Source organism: Equus przewalskii, chromosome 14 (assembly GCF_037783145.1).
Source record: "Equus przewalskii isolate Varuska chromosome 14, EquPr2, whole genome shotgun sequence".
Lineage (NCBI taxonomy): Eukaryota > Metazoa > Chordata > Mammalia > Perissodactyla > Equidae > Equus > Equus przewalskii.
In genome coordinates, this window is record NC_091844.1 from 55,932,075 (window position 1) to 55,953,810 (window position 21,736).

Here is a 21,736-nt window from a genome sequence, read left to right on the forward strand (position 1 = left end):
CAGACGTAAGTAGTCTGGAGCTAGCGCACCTCTTTAACGATGTCATCAAGCACCCAGATTCTTTCATTACCTGTTTATCCCATCCTTAGTATGTGACTTGTCTTCTCTTCATGGTTATAAGGTGCCTGCTGCTTTTCCAAGCATTTTGTCCTCATTCTAGGTAGGAAGAAGAGAAAAGAGGAAAGGGCAAAGTATTTTTCTTAGAAGTCTTGTAAGCTGTGTTTATACTTCATTGGCAGAACTGTAACACATTGCTACCCCAGCTGCAAGGGAGTCTGGGAGGTGAGTATTTTTAGGTGGCATGTGAAAACAAAGTTTCTATTATAAAAAAGAAGGAGAGAGAGAATATATTGTGTGGGCAGCTTTAAGTATCTATAACTCACACATATTACTGTAATAATTTTACAATTTATCAGAATCTCTACATCCTTAGGATGTTCTTATTCTAATTACTTCATCCCAAGTTTCGTGTTATTGTGATTTAGCATTTTAGGTCTACTTTGCTTATAAACTCTGCAAAAATCAGACATTACTACTGTGTTTGCTATTTTATAATCAGTTTTTACATGATCATCTATTACCGTTGTTTCTTCCATCCTATTCCTTCCTCTCAGCTCAGTTTCCTTCTGTAAGTGACAAACTCGATTGTCTTTTTCTGAAAATGTGGTGTCTTTTTTTTATGCCCACTCTTGAATGAAGTCGGCCTTGGTTTCGCATTCTCCAATGACAGCTATTCTCCTTCAGCATAAAGAAATTATTCTCCTGGCCTCTGTGGTTGCTGATGCCAGGTCAACTGGCTATTTTCTCTTACGGGTGATCTCTCTTTCCTTCTTAGTGCTTTCATGACTTTACTCTGTTGTTGGTGTTCTGCGGTTTCACTATAATGAGCCTAGGTGTATTGTCATATTTATTTATCTTCCTCATGTCTCCAAGTGCCTTTTCAGTTTGAAGGTCTATGTCTTTCATCAATTTAAAATTCTCAGTCACTATCTCTGAATATTTCTTCTCATTCCTTCTCTCTAATCTCTCCCTCTAGTATTCATAATAGACTTATTTTGGACCTTCACAGTCTATTCTGCATGTCTTTACTTTCTTCATATTTTCTTTCTCTTAATTGTTCTACGCTACATTCTGGACAATCTTTTAAGATCCATTTTTTGGTTCACTAAGTCTCTCTTCAGTTTTGTCTAATTTGCTCTTTACTCCATCCTTTGTATCTTTTGTTTCTAGGAGTTCTAGAAGTTTCTTTTTCAAATTCATCCTTTTTTTTGAGTAGTCTATTATTTCTTATGGTTTCTAGTCATTCTTTTCTTTTTTTTTTTTCTGCTTTTTCTTTCCAAATCCCCCCAGTACATAGTTGTATATTTTAGTTGTGGGTCCTTCTAGCTGTGGCATGTGGGACGCTGCCTCAACATGGCCTGATGAGTGGTGCCATGTCCGCGCCCAGGATCCGAACCAGTGAAACCCTGGGCCGCCGAAGCAGAGTGCATGAACTTAACCACTCGGCCATGGGACTGGCCCCTCTAGTCATTCTTTTATTTCTTTAACATTTTAAACATATGTTATGGTTTCTTTCAGATTGTTCTTTTATTTTAAATTCTTGAGGTGAGAATCTTATTTGTCTCCCAGTTTCCTTACGGTGGTTTGTAGTTGTTGGTTGTGAGCACAACTTTAGCTATTTTTTCCCCCTTGGGATAGGGAGGGTTCTCTGCAGAGATTTCCATTTGTTCTGCTCTAAGGGAGCCTATTCTAGGACCAATTCTTTTATTAACTTTTTGGTTTGTGATTCACATACCAGGAATGATGGTTAATTTTATGTGTCAGCTTGGCTGCACCATGGTACCTGGTTTTTGGTCCAACACCAGTCTAGACGTTGCTGTGATTTTTAGATATGATTAACATTTAAATCACAAGACTTTGAGTAAAGCAGATTACCCTCCACAGTGTGGGGGAAACTCATTCAATCAGTTGAAGGCCTTAAAAGACAAAGGTTGAGGTCCCCTGAGGAAGAAGAAATCCTGCCTCGAGACTGCCTTTGGCTTGAGCTGCAACGTAAACACTTCCCTGGGTCTCCAGCCTGCTGGCCTGCCCTGCAGATGTCAGACTTGCCAGTGCTCACAATTGCATGAGCCAATTCCTTAAAATAAATTTATGTTTATATCTGCACATCCTATTGTTTCCATTTCTCTGGAGAACCCTCACGAATATACCAGGCAAGGAGTGTAAATTTGGAGAACAGACTTGTATTTGGTGATGATTTGAGGATTTGTTTCTCAGGGGTAATTTTGTTTCCTTAACTGCAACTCTGGAAAGAGACACCTATCACTGGGGTGCCCATGGGCCTGTGAGCGGAGCTTAAGTTGCAGAACTTTCCTCCCAGCGTCTCCACTTAATGCTTCTAGATTCTCCATTACAGGGCCTCAAAGCTCCATTTCTGCTCATGGGTGAGCATGAAAACCTCAGCCTCTAGACATTAGAATCTATATTTGAGTCAACATCTCCCTGAACCATTAAAGCATCAAAAAAGCTTGCCACTCTGACCTGAAATTCCCTCTTTTTTTTTGGCACCTAGAGATGTTACTTTATTTTCATATGCTTAGCCATACATATATATATATAGCTGTATTTTACCAGTATTTTTATGGGTTTGCAGAGGACTTAGAAGTTCATGTTAGCTCATTCTGCACTGTTTCTGGAACCCAACAGCCCAATAGGCTTTTAATTTGTTGAAGACACCTCGTCTGCCCCTCCCTAAGTCTTCTCTACTAGTTGTCCTCACATGATGAAGTGTCTTATCCTGACAATACTTCTTTCATGCTATTCCAGTTGGTTCATGTCCTTCTTAAAGAGTAAAACCCCAGACAGAGCTGGGTTCCCCAGGTGTGGCCAGACCAAGAGGTCAGAGGCTATTGTCACTCCATGGTCTGGACACCACATGCCTCTCCATGAGGTTTAAGACCCCAGGAACTGTTTGGGCTAAAACATCACAGTGCTGGCAAAGAGTGAGCTTATGAAAACCTGTAAGGGGTGGAAAAAGAGTAAGAACAGCGCTGAGAGGCTGGGAGGGTGTCAAAGAGTAAAACAGCATTTGAGGGAGTTGAGACAAATGAGTTGTGGCTCTGCCTGTGTAGCACTGCAGAGACAGTCCGCCACCCTGTCTCAGGGTCAGTGACATCATGGCAGAAAGCTTCAGGAGATAGCCTGTGTTTTCTTAATTTATTTAGGTTATTATTTGCCTTTGGTCTACTTTTTTTTCAGGCCTAGATCTTTTTTTTCCATCAGGCTGTTGTGTAAGCACCTTAAATCTCTGATTAGAACCCTTGCTGTGTTCTGTTTGGTGTGCTTTGTTCTGATAAGCTTGGATTTTATAACTCCCAGGTCTTTTGTAGAAAGGCTGTGGAGCAGGGACCTGCGGTCAGATGGAGATAGTTGCTATGGGCTATTCATTTTGTGCAGATCAGGAATCGCACCAGTTATCACCTCAGAGTGAGGGTGGGAGGAGAGGGGGTCGGGGGAAGGGAGAGAGAGGCTGAGAGATTGATCAGGTAGAAGGAAACCTGCATGTGAGTTTTGCAAGTCTCTTAACCTCTCTGGGTCTCAATTTCTTTATCTGCAGATAGAAAGCAGTGACTTTGACTCCCCTGCCTGCAATGATAGAACTCTCTTTTCTCTGGTAGAGAAAAGATAGCGATGCAAGATCACTCTGCTACGGAGAGACAATGTTGCATATCTTTCTTATCAGGTAGCTCCATGTCTCAGAAGGGCCAATTTTAATTCTTGGAGCACTAATAACAGCAAACTTTTCTGTGGTGCTCATGATGTGCCTGACAGTGTTCTAAGCACTTTACAAGCCTCTCTCATTTAATCCTCACAGCACCCCTGTGAGCTAGATACGGCTAATATCTTCATGCTGGAGGTAAGAAAACAGATACAGAGAAGTGAAGTAACTTGCCCAGGGTCACTCAGCTAGAACATGCCCAAGTGGAGATTCAAACACCAGCCATCCAGCTCCAGAGTTAGTGTTGTTAGCCTTTCCACTAAGGCAAGACACAGGGAGCTCGGGCTGTTCTGAAAAAGCCATGAAGACACTTTCAAAACTCTTGAAAAAAGAAACAATAAAGGGGAGAGGGTATGTAATGGGGATCTAACTTAGTCTTGACGCAAAGGCTTCCTAAGGAAGTATCTGTTGAGCTGAGGTCTGGGGGATGAGAAGGCATGAGGTAGATGAAATGAGAGGGAAGAGCCTGGCAGGCAGAGGGATCAGAACATGCGAGGGAACACAGTGCAGTCAAGAACTGGAAGGTGTCTGTGTGCCTGGAGTTCAGGAAGTGGGGGCGGCGGGGGGGGGGGGAGTGGGGCAAAATATGGCAAGGTAAGTAGGCAGGGGCCAGCCCATCAGGGCTCTCTATTTCTCTATCTGTCTCAGGGTATCTCTATCACAGCACTATTGACATTTGGGGCTGGATAAGTCTTTGTTGTGGGTCCTGTCCAGTGCTTTGTAGGATGGTTAGCAGCATTCCTGGCCTCTACCCACCAGATGCCAATAGAATCCCCCTCAAGTTATGATAATCAGAAATGTCTCCAGACGTTGCCAGATGTCACCTGGGGGGCAAAATTGCCCTTGGTTGAGAACGACTGAGCTACATATTTTGGTATCTTTCCTTCCTCATTGTCCAAAAGAAGCACCTAGAGTCACAGGGTCACTTTCTAGACATTAGCATTGACTTGGGCCTCCTTTGGCCAGGTCATAGCCAGGCCTGAACAGGTAGGTACAGCCTCCTGGAGACCTTACTCGGAAATTAGAGATATCATCCTCAGAGTGGACAAGGGGGAAATCAGTGGACTGAACCAGAAAACGAAGATGAAGAACTGCATCAGATTCAGAGCAAAAACAAAGGGGTTCCTCACCTCCAGGTCCTCTAAAGTTTCAGTGCAACACGGTACCTTCCCAGCATGCCCCTCTCTCTTTCTCCTGAGACCAATGTAACTGCGTAGAGTTTAACAAAGCAGGCCTTTTACAAAGAAAATTACCTTAAATCAAAAAGAATAGAAACAAGATACTTGGCATTAATGATAATAATAACCAGATTCCTGTGAAGGGCTAAAATATTGCTACTTTAGTCACTGATTGTTGTGGGAATTTGTACTTTTCAAACTCAATATCAAGTCCTTCTGGAACTTTTTGTCAAGTGTTTTCTGCTGCTGCCAAGTAACCCAGGGAAAAGGAGAAAGAATTGTTTTGTCTAGCACGTTTCTTCTATCACCAGGAAAATGAAGTTCTAGGCGGTCTGCTTTTTTTCTTTGCCTTTTTTTTTTTTTTTTTAATGGTTTGGAGATGTTGCAAATACTACAGTCTGGTCTACTGAGTACCTCTGAAGCACGACCCTTATCCAGGATCTATCCTGAGCCCTTGGCCCTTTTGTTGTAGGAATTTTCTGATTTCCCCTGCCCTCAACCTGCAGGACTTTTTCAAAGGATGACATAATTTGACTCAAAAATCATAATGCCAGAGACATTGTCCACAAAGAAAACTGTGCATTAGCCTTTTTCACATTAACTGGTCTGTTCCCCGACTTCTCTGAACCTCTGACCATGCCTCTTCCAGAGAGTCTGACTCCTGGCCTAGAGGTGACCCCCTCAGAGAAGACCCTGCTCAGAAAGGCACCTTGTCTCTGGGCCTGGAGGTCATTCGGGCAAGGCTGTGGCTCTAGGCAAGGAGCCAGAACTGTTTCCCCGGGTCATAACTAAGTTCTAATTATCCATCTCTCCTGCTAAATTATTATCCCTGTTTCATAGTCAGAAAAGTGGGCAGAGGGGTCAGCTCAAAATTAGAGTTGTACTTAAGGCAAAAACTTGAAGCGGCCACAGCAATTGCAATAATAGTGAATAGTTATTGAGCAGTTACTATTAAGTGAGCCTTATGTGAGGCACTCTGTATACATTATCTCATCCAATTATTACATCAACTTCATGAGATAAGTACTATTATTATGCTTCTTTTACAGATGAGAAAACTGGGCTTATAGAAGTTAAATTATTTTCTTAAGGTCATACAGTTTCTAAATGGCAAAGCCAGGGTGTGCAGAGCCCAGGTGTTACTTGTGTCCTGTGCCCTTTGCTGCCTCTCTTGACTATTTGGAGACTTTATGAAGAAATTTGGAGGAGGTTGTTGGTGTTCCCAGAGAACTCCACCTTTGGGACACATGGAAGCCTAGAGAAGGCCAAATCTCAAGTATTTCTGAAAAAGTTGATCTTATGCATGGCTTTTGGGCTGTGCTGGGTTGAGCTGCCTCCTGTTTAAAACAAAATATATTGATATTCAAGGAAAGATTTGTGGTTATAAATATAATTTCATTGATCAAGTTCATCATCATCTTTATGGATACTATTTTTAAAGGTAGTATGGATCCAGTATGGCATCCTTTGGCATGACAAACGAAGGTGATTTCTCTGGGCTTCAGTTTCCTTATTTGTAAATAAGGGGTTTGGACAATTGACCTCTACGATTTCTTCTGATTTTATGCTCAGATGTGTGCACACACATGCACTTAGAAGCCCATTTAAAGATCTGGAATCCCCTACGTGAGGCATCAGTCACATCCCACTGGCTCCAACAAAGTACAATTCTGGTTCCAGATGGCCAATAACCATTCAGGGCATGAGTTTCTCTGGAACAAACTTGCCATGGAGAAGGCCCAAGGGGAGAGGCACATGAAACCCAGAGTGAGGGGAAGCCAGAAGGACGATTTATTGCGGCTAATCCTGTGGCCTCAGGAGACGTTCTGTCCCAGAAAGGCACCTCCTCACAAGACCTGTCAGAACTGATCTCACGCGCAGGTAAAGAAGGATCCAGGGCAGGAAGGATGGGCTTCGCTGGGCATGGTTTACAGGATGAGAGAAAACTCTGCCACAGTGTAGGAAGGACCAAGGGGGTAGTGGGAAGCCAAGTCAGTTATTGTCCAAACAATCCTGACACACAGGAGGTAAGAGAGAGAGAAAAAATTAGTAGAATAATCTAATATGGGTCACAATCATGACATCCCAATTGGAGGCAAACTTTGATAGATTCATAACGATTGAAAAGTGCTTATTGTGTGGTCTGGAGGAGGTACTAGCAAACTACAGCCCATGGGCCAGATATGGCCTGTTGACCTTTTCTGTAAATACAGTTCACCGGCATGTACGTCCATTCATTTCTGTGTTGACTATGGCTGCTTTTGTGTTACAACGGCAGAGTTGAGTAGTTGTGACAGAGATCGCACGGCGTACAAAGCCTGACATGTTTACTACCTGGTCCTTTATAGAAAAAGTTTACTGACCTCTGATGGAGAGAGAGGACACATTGTTCCAAGTCCTGGACCCACAACTTTGAATCCACACTAGCTTTTATAATTTACCTTTCAAAGTCTTAATTTCTGATCTGTGAAATGAGGAACTGTGTTACCAGGGCCAATGAACCACTTAACTCCCTAATTATGATAATTTATGATACTGAATACAATAATGAACGTGGAAGGGCATGTTAAGCTGTAAAGAATTATACGAATGCTAAATAGCATTAGGACTGTTTTCGGAGTATTGGGCAAAAGTAAGGAGGCCAAGAAAGTTGTGTTTTCCTCACTAGAGGTAAAGAGGAAATAAATAATAAGTGATTGCCAAAGGGCACATGAGTCTTTTTATTGGTGTCTGTGAATGTATGGTTTTGAGGTGATCTAAGCTGGGTTATTAAAATTAAAGAGAAAGAAATAAAATCCACAGCCACCCTGAGGAGGGACTGAAGAAATGTGTTAGGTGGGAGGGAGAGCAGGGTATTGTGGCAGTGAGAGGGGACAGAGGCACAGGCCTGAAGGAAGGCCTCCCACCTAGGAGCTGCGGAGTGTGGCTGGGGCAGGAATGGGAAGACGCATCCAGGAAATACTGCACGGGATAGCTTTATACTAACAATTATGCATTGTTTATCTGAAATTCAAATCTAGCGGGACATCTTGTATTTTCATTTGCTAAATCTGGCAACTCTCCCTTACCCTGTGTGGTTCTGGGGGGAGGGGCAATCACAGGGCTCCCCCTGGTCACAGAGCTTGTCTAGATTCTAGGTCCTGAAACTCTGAATCTTAAGCAAAGATAAATAGGGCTGGAAGACAGTCAGAGCTGGTCATCTGATGGCATCATCCTAGAAAGACCTTCAGCGCTGTTCTGTCCTTTCCTAGGCTTGTGCCTCAGCTTTTCTTCTAATTCTGCAAACTATGCCTTTCATTTCCAACCTGTCCCTTCCTGTTCCTTAAACCGGTCAGAGTTGGTTTCTGCTGTTTGCTGTCAAAGAACTGTAACCCATATATGTATATCAATACACCCAAGACAGAATCTAACAAATGGTGTGGGGATGGGTGGCTGGTAAAGGTGTGGACAGAGTGAGAAAGAGATTAGAGAAAGCTTTTTTAATGAGGATCTGGACATAAGCAGAGAGGAGCTGGGAAAGAGCACTCTGGACCCAGAATGTGGAGAGTGTTGACATTTGCTATAACATAAAGCACCAGGGAGCTACTAAGGGCTCTTACGTATGGGCAGGAGGTGATAGAAACCACATTTGAGAAGCCAGCCCTGTGGCCTAGTGGTTGAGTTCTGCAGGCTCCTTCTGAGGCCTGGGTTTGGATCCTGGGGTCAACCTCTAATGCTTGTCACAGGCCATGCTGTGGCGGTGGCCCACATACAAAAGAGAGGAAGATTGGCACAGATGTGAATCTTCTTGGATAAGGGTGAATCTTCTCAAAAAAAAAAAAAAAGACATTGGATTTAAAAAAATTATTCCCAAAGCTCGCTTTTAAGTGTTTTGCAGGGGTAAGACGGCCCCAGCAAAGCTGGCTGGGGGCCTGTTCTCAGGGTCCTGATAGGCTGGGCTCTGGACCCTGGTGTGGGTGGGGTAGTGAAAATGGAGGGGAAGAAAAACGGTGAGAAGCAGCTCAGAGGAGACTCTGGATTTTAGTGACTTTCTGGTCACGGGGAACATCCAAGTGGGAGGAAGGAAGAGCTCCAAGTGGGTCATAAATCGCAGTCACTCAGCCTTGGGGGGCTGCCGGGCCCCGCGGAGGCAGCGCAGCCCCGCGCGGAGCAGCAGCACGGCGGGAACGGAGCAGCTCGCAGGCCCGCTGTTCAAGCTGGCTGAGTCTCCCCGCCCCGCCCCCCCCCCCCCCGGGGAGGGATGTGGTGAGAGTGGAGCCCATCCAGCAGAAAGTGACAGGGATGATTAAAGGGATGGAAAATCAGGCCCATGAAGAAAGGTTAAAGGGATTGCCGCTATTTAGCCTGGAGAAGAGAGGCGGCGACGTAATAGGTCCCTTCAAGTCCCTGCACGGTTATTAATAGACGCGTGCTGGGCAGCTGTCCCGCACATCCGGGGAAGACAGCACCCCCGAAGCCGGCCGGGCACCTCCGCCGCGCAGCAGGCGGGCGGACTCCCGGGGGAGGCAGAGGCATAATTATAAAGGCTCTTTTGTGGTCTCCCAACTGCCCTCTCCCCTCCTCTTTGTTTTTGGCATCTGTCATTATGCCCCGCAAACCACAGCCAGGCCTCCTGACGGCACCAATATCTGCTTTCCTGCCGCCTCGGAAGGTAATGTGGCTATAAAATTGACGAGTTAGATAAATACCGGCACAAAGGGCGGACTGTGTCTAGCTCTGGGGAGCGTTCTCACTGGTCTCTCGCCCGGATTCGGATGAATCTCCCGTCTCCATCCTCCCTTCACTCCCGGCCTAGTCTGTTCCGTCTGGGCTCCTTCTGACTGGCTCCCCAGGAGTTCACATTTGCTCTGCCTCCCTGTCTAATTTGTCACTTTGGCAACTTGAGCGGTCTTCTATTTCTTCCCGGGTCAAATACGTTTCATTTCACTTTTCTCTTTTGTAAATGTGAAATTCTTCTCAGCAGGCCAGCCTCTTACTCTCTTGGCCAGGCTGCCACATCACACGACCAGGCCAGCAGGCCACAGCCTCTCCCGGAGGAGGTTGGGAGGCCCCTTTACCTAGCCCATGTCACATCCCTGCTGGGGTGAGTGACCCAGGGCCTAGGCATGTGGTGACTGTATTTTCTTGATGGACATGTAAGGGATATGGTCGTAGAAGGACTGTCAGTTATAAACCACGCATCCAGACACTTCAGAATTGGAGCTGGGTGAGGGGTGGGTTGGAGCAGAGGAGGAGACAAGATGGGGAATGGACCTTAGCTGGAATGTGCCACAAAAGTGATGGAATCTGGCTTTGAAAGAGTTCAGAACTAAAACTTGTTTGGTTACGGTTCCCTGTGCCCTGAAGGGAGCGTTTCGGTGACTTTCACTCTGCTGCTGGCATAGTCTCCTGAGTAGGTGAAAAGAATCCAGAGGACAGATTCTCACCAAGAAGTTCCGTCAGGAAGCAGAGAGCTTAGACCCTAGACTTTAGACCCATCTGCCTTTATAGCCGTGGCAGAAATCACATTCACCGCCTGGAGGCTCCCTCTCAGGTGTCCAAAGGAGTCAACGTGGATGGGGAAGGGGGACGAGGAGAGAAGCAGGCACGAAGGCGGCTCAGCCAAGGTCCCCGGACAAGCTGAGCCCCTCCCTAAACAAGAGTAAGTGCTCTGCCCCCCTCTCCCTGTGGCTGTGGGCATGTCCAGAGGGCAGGTCTCGCTTGTATTGACCCCTGTGGCAGCACAGGGAGGAGCACCCAGCTCACAGATGGGGCCCTAAGACTGGGCAGTTAGGCTGATGGGCCTCAGAACCAGGTGGAACTGCCCGCCATTCTCCAGACTTGACTGCCTCCTTTCTCCTCTGTGAAATGGGCCTGTCCGTGTGAGCTACCTTCTCAGGCTGTTGTGGCTGAACATTGAATAGCACAGTGCACACCGTGCTCAGCACTCCTGGCACAGAGTGGACACTCCACACACGTTAGCTACCAGTGTAGTAATTTATTCTCAATATGATCTGCTGAATGGAACTGCTGGAGCGAAAGAAAGGCTGTGAGCGGGAAGCACTGGACTTCTGACACCCGATCATTCCTCATTTTAATACCACTCCCTGTCCCCAACATTAGCCCCCTGTGGGTCCTGACCGTGGCCAGCCTGGGAGGGACCCGCCAGCCTAGCTTCCCTTTAACATTTGTTTGTGGCTCTCTCTCTGATTCTTCTCCTTTCTCTCCTTCCTCTCCTTCCTCCTTCTCATAAACAAAGAGTAAGGCCCGAGAATCCTCGGTTCTGCAAGGAGGCGTGCCCATCTCTGTGCTGGATTCAGCTGGAAAAATCAGAACAATTCCCATTATTTTCGGTTCCCAGACCTTGAATGTGTCAGGCTTCAGGTTCACTTCCTACATCTCTCCCGTCGCCCGGATCTGCAAGTAATTTAACCTTGTTTTCATAGAGCGCAAAGACGTTCCGCTTGTTTACACTGGAGACAAATTTTCCTCAATTGACGCAATCCTATTGATTAAATAATGACTTTCTTCCTCATTTAAAGGTAATTTCGGTTGGTATCATGACATGGAGGAGGGAAGTGAATGCCTTTTCTGTCCTGCTGTATGAAGGGCAGGCTGTGAGGGCTGAGACCCACCGCTCCGGGCAGGGCCTTCTCGTTTTTCTCACCTGTTTGAGGGGGCCTCCATAGGCGGTTGCCTGAGGCTGGTGCCAGGAGCCTCTGAGGAGGTTGGCTAAACACGGGCAGATCTTGATTAGGGACATTAAAGAGCCTGTATTTACTCGGGAATGGACATTGGGGCAGAGTAGATGCTCTTTTGTTTTAAAAATGGATGTGAGGGGGGTTGAGGGGTTGGTGAAATGGGTGAAGGGATTCAAAAGGCACAAACTTCCAGTTATAAAATATATAAGTCAGGGGGATGTAATGTACAGCATGGTGCTATAGTTGATAATATTGTATTGCATATTTGAAAGATGCTGAGAGACTAAATCATAAAAGTTCTCATCACAGGAAAAAAAATGTTTATAACCACGTATGGGGAGTGAGCTTAACTAGACTTACTGTGGTCATCGTTTTACAATATATAAACATATTGAATCAGAATGTTGTACACCTGAAACCAATATAATGTTATATGTCAATTATACCTCAATTTAAAAAAAATGGATTTGATTTGCTTTCAAGGTTATTAACATCTAATAAACTAGGACCTGCACATAAATGGTTTTTCAAGGTCACATCACATGATAGTTGGGACACGTCATTTGAGCCAATAATTTAAAATCAAAGGGAAAGGAAGTGTGCACATCAGGAAGGCTAGTGAGAACAGCACATGCAGGAGACACACCAAGATGGGGGGTTGGTCAATAGAGGCCAGGTGCTCTTGGCTAAGTCCCTTAACTTCATGCACTCCAGATTCCTCATCTGTAAAACAGAGGGGTTTGGCTCAGATGGTTTCTCACCCTGAGGAGGGTTTGGCCCTTTATCCTTGAATGTTCTGTGATACAAGGAAATCTGGAGACTTTGTTATTATTTGCTTGCATTCCAGGTCCTTCCACTGTGTGTTCCAGTAAGGCGAAGTCCGGAGGATGACATCTGAGAGGATGGGACCTCGCTCCCATTGTCTTTCTGTGAAGTCAGGGCAATGCGTTCTGTGGATAATGCCAGTTAGAACTAGCTAGATACAACCATATATTCTACAGGGGAACGTATATTATGCAGTGATTTAAAAAGTAATTTAGAAAACCTTTGTAATTACTTGGGAATGTATCTCCAAAAGCAAATGGGAGCTAGATGGTAATAAGAGAAAATGATTGCTGACATTTTTTGGGTATTTTCTGTGGCAGGCATTTCCAAGCGTTCTTTCATTTTCTCTACCAGGGATTGGCCAGCATTTTTTGTAAAGAGCCAGATAGTAAATATTGAAGGCTTGTGGGCTATAACGTCTCTGTGGCAACTATTCAATTTTGGTGTTGTAGCAGAAAAGCAGACATAGGCAATATGTAAACCAATGTTCATGGCTATGTTCCAATAAAACTTTATTTATGGACACTGAAATTTGAATTTCATATGGTTCTCATGTCACAAAATATTCTTCTTTTGATTTTTCCCAACCATTTAAAATGTAAAAGCCATTCTTAGCTCACAGGCGTTTATAAAAACAAGGCAGCAAGCCAGATTTGGCCCATGGGCCATAGTTTGCTGACCTCTGTTCTTTACTACAAGCCTTTAAGGGAGGAACTATTTTACAGATGAGAAAATCAACCCTTAATGAGGCTCACTAACTTGTCCAGGTTGACAAGTCAGAAGCAGTCAAGCTGGACTATAATCCAAAAGGCCAGACTTAAGAGCTTGAACTTTTAACACCTACACTTCAGGGACAGCCAATTAGAGCGCTGGAACGTAGGGCACTTTGCTCCCTCCGACTTTGGTTTCACATAGTTACAAAACTGTCCTTTTAATCATTATTATTTTTTTCACGGTAGTTTAGATTTAAAACATTAGAGCAAGACTAGTCTCTCACGAGACCGGGAGACACCTGGCTAGCTTAGGTGTCACATGGGACAATGGATCAAAAGGGGACTGAGTAGGCGGGAGAGGGAGATGGGCAAACAAAGAGTCAGTTCTGTGAGCATCGGGATCCAGGGGGAGGCCTGGCCACGCGTGTCCGATGAGTTTGGCGTGAGGGCCAGCTGAGCTCCTTGGAATGGAGAGAGTTGAGGCTGAGGGAGGAAGGGAGAGTCTGCCACGCCTCCACTGCCTCCCATTCTTGTTCATGAAGATGATACATCTTGGAGAGTTGGCTGATACTTCCTGTGGACAGGCCTTGTCTCCAGAGCCAAACTGTCACCTCCTGGGGAGGCCTGTGTCTTCTTCTCCTGTCCTCTACACACTTGAGTGGTCTGGGCATATGGGGATGCTGGGTGAGTGAGGTCTTTCAAGTCCAGAACAGAGCGCTTCAGGAAGTCGTGAGCTGCCTGCTGCTGGAAGTGTTTGGGGATGCTCACTGTCAGTGGACGCTGGCATAGAGGACCTCCAGGGGTGGGAGGTGAGAGTGGGCAAGGAGACTGTACCCACCCATGTGATAAACATTTGCCAAATATCTAATGTGTGTTGAATCCAAAGCCAGGAGGCCCCACAATATTTTATTTGCTTTGATTCTTATAACTGACTTCTGAGAGAGGTATTGTGGTCCCATGAGATAGATGAAGAAACTGAGGCTCAGAAGAGCTTGTCATTTTCCTCAGAGGATGCAGCAAAGGGCAGAAGAGTCAGTCAAGTCTGCTCTGTGCCTCCCCTCACAGGCTCTTCCCTTGGGCTCAGAGTAATAGGATGCAGTTCTCTCTCTGACCCTTGCTAGTTGTGTGGCTTGAACAAGTTACTGACCTCCCTGAGCTTCAGTTTCTTCATCTGTTTAAGGGTTATACCTACTTTTGAGGGTTGTCATGAAACTAAAAGTGGTATCATATGAAGGTGCCTAAAACAGCGCTAGGCACGGAGCAGGTTACACGCACCGTCGCTTTCTTCCTTCTGCTTCAAGATGATGTGGTTTTGTGAAGTTGACTGAATAATCAGTCTTACTCAGTTTGGGGTTTTCAGGGCTTAGGTGAAAGCCGGGCATGGAGCAGACACTTAATAAATATTGGTCGAATGAATGGATACACAATGCTTCTATCTACTGATGCCAGCCGTCTGGATACTTAGACACTTCTAAATGGATGGATTCTTGACTTTTTGTATAAATGTTGGATGTCATCCTAGACTATAAGCAGCAAAAATGATCCAAAACATATAAATATGAATACAGTCAGGTCTTACTGACGCAGCTTCATTAGGAGAAATTGTGAATCAGTGAAAGTCTGCCTCGGGCTGTATTTAAAGAAAGGTGATTTGTTATTTTCAAATAACTCCAGCTACGTCATCAGGTTTATTTATTTATCCCCCATCCATCCATTCATCCAATCACTCAACAGTGGCCTAGAGGGGCTCTTGGGGCCTCGTTTAATAAACAAGGAAGAAAGATTATCTGGAGTATGTCGGTTATTTGTAGATAAATAGAAGCTTCCAAACTGCTTATGGGAGCTTGGAAACTGTTTGTTCTCAAGGGTTTGAGACATTCCTCCAATATCCTGCATGCACTGTTTCTGTGCACCATCTCTGAAGAATCCTCACGCTAACATACAGTCATATTCTTATCTGTTAAAGGGGTGGGAATGCTGAGTGTATCTGTCTGTTGCATGTAAGTGTGTCTGAAGAGTAAGTGTTAACACAGGGGCCTGGTTCCCAAGCACGGGAGTCTCATTCTTAATGTTGAAAACAACATATGGACTTATGGAAGTAAAAATCCTTTGAACTGGATGAGGCTAGGACATGATTCTTGGAATCAAAAGATGGGTGGAAGACCTTTTTTTTTTGGATAATTCAGGCACACGGTAATACCTTCAGGTCTATTGAAACGTACATGGCCATTTAGTCCTCTACTGAAATGATTCCAGGTTTCAATGCTCTGGGGACTCCTATTTGTGTGGTTTTTACTACCCCGTGTCCTACTTTAATGATCACTTTTGCACTTCTCAGTACATCTATCACTAGCAGGTCAGCACGGTTTTCTGATTTGTTTGCGGCTACTAATATTCCATGGGTTAAAAAAAAAAAAGTGTAATAATAATAACAAAAACAAAAGAAACAAAAACCTGGAAGGTCAGCCTGTTAGAACTATTTGTGAAACAAGAGTTAAAAGAATCTGAATGAGTCGTAGGGGCTTTTCAGTGAGCAAGTGGCATGAACTTTGGACCAGACTTTGTGATGTCTACATGGGCTGTTTGGGGGCCTTTTCTACAGGCTTGTTCTTGATTGTAAGCTGGAGAAGTGATTTCAGGATTGGTGAGACACTACTGCGTGTATGTCTTACCGTGGCCACCTCAAGGCGTCCCTCTGAGGGAGGGATGTGGCTTCATTTCCTGGAGGAGGGGATTGAAACAGAAATGTGTGGGCAATGGTTCTCTGTGAGGCAGGACCTCCAGGACTAGGCTAAATGAAATGATGGGGTGGGGTGTTTATTTGAAATCAGACACATTGACTACTCACCTATCAGAACTTTGATACTAATTTTTGATAATTTTATCAGAGCTGCTTATTTCTTGACCTCTTTCAAAGACTTTCTGGAAAATTCTGGTGTCAGAAAAGGAGCACTCAGTTAGGAGTCAAGAGTGAAGAGTTGCAGACTAGATCTAGCTCTGTGAGGTTGCTTAACCTCTCTGAACCCTGATTGTAAAATATAGGGGCTTTGGTTAAACCTGACACATGCTAGGATCCCTCTAATGAAACCCTGTGTATCTTTGATTTTCTCTGAGCGGTAGGGCTGACTATCTTCAGGGCTGGGGGAAAGTGGTTGTGAAAGGACAGCCTGTCTTCCTGTGGGAAGTAGCTGGGTAGCCAGGCTGTCCCTGGAGTACCACGGCATCATAGCTTCTCTGCCACAAGATGGACTTATACCAGTGACCTCCTACACCCTCCCTCGGCATGTGCCTGGGGTTCTGGGAGGACCAGGATGGCATGGGAGGGGGCATCATCTCTTCAGGTCCATGCTTCGTTCCCCTCAGCATCCCCCTCTGTCTCTGCCTTTATCCTCCTCAGCCTCTCTCAGCTGGAGCCACCGGCAGGCATGTCCCATTCTGCAGCCAATTCTGACCAAGGCAGGAAATGGATGTGGAGCCTCAGTCTGCCACTGGAGAGAGGAAAGGGCTGGAATTCGGTCTCATGTTTTCAATCAGTAACAATCGTGCCTTGGTTAAACCTCAGAGGCGACGGTGCTACCACTGCTCAAAGCTGAAGTAAGTCGTGTTCTTCAGATGTGGGATCTAGAGGCTTAGGCACGACTCACAGGCTCCTGGGTGCCTTCCTCCTGCTCTCAAGTCTCCTTTGCTCAAATCCAAATGAGGATTGGGTATGTCAGAGGCAGCCCGACTGCTGGGCAGCCCTCAACTTCCAGAATTTCCCCCTTACATCCCCATCCCCCAGTGGCGTCGGCAGTGATTCCCAAATCCACGATCTGACCATAGTCTTGTCTAGTGATCCAGACCATGCGTCTCTTACTTGAGCCTTGGTTTGAGGCTGGGGGCCTCCCCAAGGTGCAGCAGCCTGCTGGACGAGATCCCATGGGACAGCTCAGGGTTCCACCCGTGCCTGGACTCTGCTGGTGTTTCCGATTGTCTCAGTGGGGCCAGACCGTTAGTTGTCGCCTGCAAGAACCACACCTGAGTTTGTCTTGTGTGGCTCAGCACTGTCACAAGAGTGGACTCAGAGGCTAGAACAATTAACACAGAGTCCCAACACACTTGGTTCTTTAAGCCTGCCTCTTTCATGCCCCTAGAAAAGCAAGGGCAGATCAACAAATGCCTTTTGCAAGAATGTCTGAGTTTGTGGAGGAACCATCTTGAGATGTGATTTAGACTTGGGAGGGCCAGGTCTCCCTAAAATCTTCTCAAGAGACATCAATGGACCTGAACTGTAACTAATATCTGCTAAGCCATAATCTTGGAAAAGGTAATATGAGGAAGGTTGTAGAGATGAGAGCTTTTGGTGTCTGAGGAGCAGAACTGAAAACGGAGAAGCCAAGGAGGGTATAGAATTTGTCAGGATGTCTGCCCAGAGGAGAATAAGTGCTGATTCTAGACAACAGGTGCTGGGCCTCAGACAGAGGGGAACAGGGGTTGCTGCAAATGGCCCTAGGAGCATGCAATGCCCGGGCTCAGATTCTGTGCTCTTAAGTGTAAATCCCAGCCACGGCTGGCCACAGTGTGTCCCTCTGCCTCTCCTCTGGGGTTCACTGTGGGTGGACACCTGATGCTCTGGCTTACCTTTTCAGTTCTCTCAGAGTTTCCCGTTTGATAAGGAGAGCCAGGGTGAGCACTTCCCTCCTGGATGTGCTGGGGAATACAGAACTTTGGAGCATGCAAAGAGGACCCTGGCAATCAGCCAGGTCCTCTGCCTGTGCCAACCCCATCAGCAACCTGCAGTCAGAGGTGCCTTCCTCCCTGGCTTCAAACATGGGGAACAGAGTTGGGCTACAAATTTTGGGGGCCTCTTCACTTCCCCCAGTGCCTCCATCATGCCCATGGCTGCCTGGCCAGGCTACTGTTGTCACTCTCAGGAAGAGGTTCACAGGGGAGGGTCCCTCTGGTGTCCTCTGATACAACCACTAGGGGCCCAAGAGAGGAGCTCTTAAGCCTTAAGGAAGAGTCTGGGAGTTAGAGGGCATGAGGGAGGGAGTGAAGCCCACTTGAGGTTCTGAGAACCTTTTTCCCGCTGAGTCTCTGCCTGCCCCAGGGCTGTTAATGGGGCAGCAGCGCCCCCTGGTGGCCACCATGTCTGGGATCTCCTCCACTGTGCCCACCTCCATGCCTTTCCACTTCTTCCCCAGATGGGAACCTTCTCTCCCTGGGGCCCCCACTCCTTATGCTCACCTGCCCACAGTTCTTTCCTTCTATCCTTTTCTTTCATCTATTCCCTTTTTCTTTTGGCAGAACTTAGCTTTGTTTTTGTAAACCTCGCTGCAGAAAACCATCCTGTAGGGCTGAGATAGATTAACAATAAGGCTTTGATGGGATTTCATAGCGTGACAAGTTAGCACTGTCCAGGGGTTCACCTGGTATGGAGCAATATATTTCTTTAAATGTATCGTTTGTCTTTCAAATTTCCTCCATTCCACTCTAACCCTAAAGAACTGCAATGTACTGAATGCCTAGTCTGTGCCAGTCTCCGTGTTGGGGATTTACTCCAAGCCTCGTTTTACTCCTGGTCAGAGGCACCAAGTTTGTGTTGGGGAGGAGAAGGAAGACTGTGGTAGGATGTGGGTGCAGCTGGATCTCTGGCCTGCCCTGTCCCGAACTCCCTCTAACTTGTGCTAGTCACGATGACCCGGCTTTCTTCAGTCTCAGAGCAGGGGGCCCTTGAGCTCGGCTGCCTCATTCCGTAAGGTGGATAAAGAGCAGCTGCCCCAGTGGAGTTCCACATCTTGGGCATCGGTCAGTTTGTCTGTCTCGCCCCTGCCTCAGCCACTGCAGGGTCCTGGCTTCTCACTGTTTACCATCCAGCTGCAGGGCATGGTGAGGGGTGTGTGTTGGGGAGGCAGGGGAGCACCCACTCTCAGGAGGCCAGAATAGGAGTCCCCCTCCCACCCCAAATGGGCCCCAAGTAGGGGCTAAAGGCAATACTTAAAAGTCAGAAGCCTTTTATTTTCGTAAAAAGGAAAAGGCTAAAATATTCAAATAAAAATGAGCTTATAACAGTGTGAAAAACTCTTGGTCTGAGTCTCTGTCCTGACACAGAGAAGCTCTCATGTCCTGCCCCGTGCCTAATTTCCCCATCTGCACCGAGGCTGGAATACCCCCCAAAGGTCCCCTTTTGCACTGGAGTTCTGTGGTTCCAATTCTCTTGCTTTTGCACGGCCGGGCAGGCTAGGATGCGGCTTTGATCTACGCAAACTGGATCCTGTCTTAGCACCAGCCACCTCCCACCCACTCACATGGATTCTAGGCTTTCTTTTTTGCCAGAGTAATATTTTTCTCATGTTTATTTTTAAAAGGTCTGCATCTGTGGTGACCGTCTCCCATTTGGAAAATTAACTGCTTACAGATGTTGCGTGTGGCACAGCATTCTCCCAGGCAGTGAAACCACTGGGGTTTGGATATGATTTCAAAAGGAAGAGGAGGGAAGAAAAGCTGCATGTCTCTGATGTAGGTGTCAAGCTTCTTGACCTTCTATAAAATGCCAGAATGAGATTTACTTTTAGAAATTGAAGGGTGGAGAATTTCTTAAGGTTTGAGAGCCCAAGTGTTAAAAAGCTCTCATTGAAACGGTCATTTGTGGGATGTTTGTGGCTGTGGCTGCAGAGGGGGGATGCTGGCTGCCCGGCAGGGGTTGAGCTAGCTCCTTCTCCCCTGCACACAGAGCACAGGGTTCAGCCTTCACTGCCCCCCCTCCACTGCCCCACGGTTGTGGTCAGCTCTGGCCAGTCCAGGCAGTGAATCTCCTCTGGGTCCAGGGTGGCTCTCTGAGTTTAGGTAAAGGGCCTCCCAGTCCAGAGCAGAACCCGTAGATCCTTCCGACCCTGGGGTCCTGAGTCTGCTCATTGGCTCTCCACCCTTTGCCATCCTCCCCCCTCGACTCCCCTTCCTTGGTTTCTACCCTCCCTAGGAACTTCCTCCTTGAGGCCTGCATCCCCAGGCATCATCCCAGCTCTTCCTCCCCACACACAACAGAAAACCAGTCCAGGCCTAAAAAGACATCTTGTGAGTTCCCAAGGGACCCCATACAAAGCCTGTTTCTGTTTTCTTATTCACTGGCCACCCCCAACTCCCTCCTCAGCAATTTCCATATCCAAGCTCAAAAATAGGAACTAAGGAGTTGGGGTCCACAGCTAACTCTTTGTGTGAGTGCTTATGGTGTGTGTGTTGTGTGTGCATGATGTGTTTGTTGTGAGTGTGGTGTGTATAGGCAGGGTATGGGGTGTGTGTGTGTGTGTATGTGGTAGGTGGAATGTGTGTGTGGTATCTGTATATGGTGTGAGTGTGGTGTGTACAGGTAGGTTATGGGGTGTGTGTGTGCGTGTGGTATCTGTATATGGTGTGTGTTGTGTATGCGTGGTGTTTGTGTATAGTGTGTATGGGTAGGGTAAGGGTGCGTGTGTGTATGTGGTGGGTGGAGTGTGTGTGTGGTGTCTGTAAACAGAGTGTGTGTTGTGTGTTCATGGTGTGTGTATGGCGAGTGTGGTGTCTACAGGTAGGGTATGGCATGTGTGTCTGGGCGTGGTTGTGCATGTGTGGTGGAATTTGTGGCTGTGGAGCAGATAGCGGGGTGGCATCTTTCCTCAGCTGGTTCTCACCCTGGGCCAGACATCGGTCTTCGCCGGATGGGGACAGCTCCCTTTTTGCTGTCCTTCCATTTCCTTCTCCCGGTTCAGTAATTTCTCTGCTCTCCGTTTCTTCCCAGGCAGGCAAATTCCTGCTGCCTCTGCCTGTGAGAGGGACTCAGAACAAGTGAGAGTGTGAGCAGGAGAGACTCTTCGAGACTGTCTGTAAGTGACCATGAATCTGACCCCTGTAAATCTGAGAAGATTGAGGCCCGCTCTGTACAGTCTGTTTGAATAGCAGTTTTATGCTAGTTCCAAATCACTAGATTTAAACCTTGTGGTCATATGATTTTATAGTCTTGGTAAGATTTTCTTTTTGAAGGAGACACTCAAAAACGAGAGGGGGAGTACATGTAATATTCAGTGTAGGCAGTTGGATGTGTGTTTAGAATATGGAGGTTTAGAAGACAAAACTCGGACTAAATACAATTTTTTTAAAAGGAGGGAAATTAACAGGCAGAAAGTTATGTCTCTTGTTTAAAATCCTCTAAAATAAATATGGGAGGAGTAAATTGAGCCTAAGGTGAATTTATGATTGTGGACAGTATTTCCTCTTGGAACATGATAACCTATTAAAAAAAACAGTACACAAGAACAGCAATTCAGTAGGAAATATTGATAAGTTGTACTCAAATTGTTTTTTTACACTTACAATAAGGAGAAATATAATTTAATCTTTTTCAAAGAAACAACACGAAAATTTATCAACCATGTCTATCATTTGGAGGAGCGATGTCTGGTACTAAGTGAGGGGAACAGAGAGAAGGAGAAAGGAGACCAACAATGGACAAAGGCCATGGATGGACAATAGGACAATATGGATTAGGGCTTCCTTCGGTAGTTAGAGGAACATGGGGAAAGCTGTGTGCAATAATGCTCCTGGTGTCTG

The 21,736-nt window shown here is 46.2% G+C and overlaps 1 pseudogene; it reads right to left on the reverse strand.

Annotated features, from left to right (window-relative positions):
- Window positions 1-16,681: 16,681 nt before the first annotated feature.
- LOC139075862 (U4 spliceosomal RNA) lies at window positions 16,682-16,765 on the reverse strand (annotated as a pseudogene).
- Between the last annotated feature and the right edge of the window lie 4,971 nt (window positions 16,766-21,736).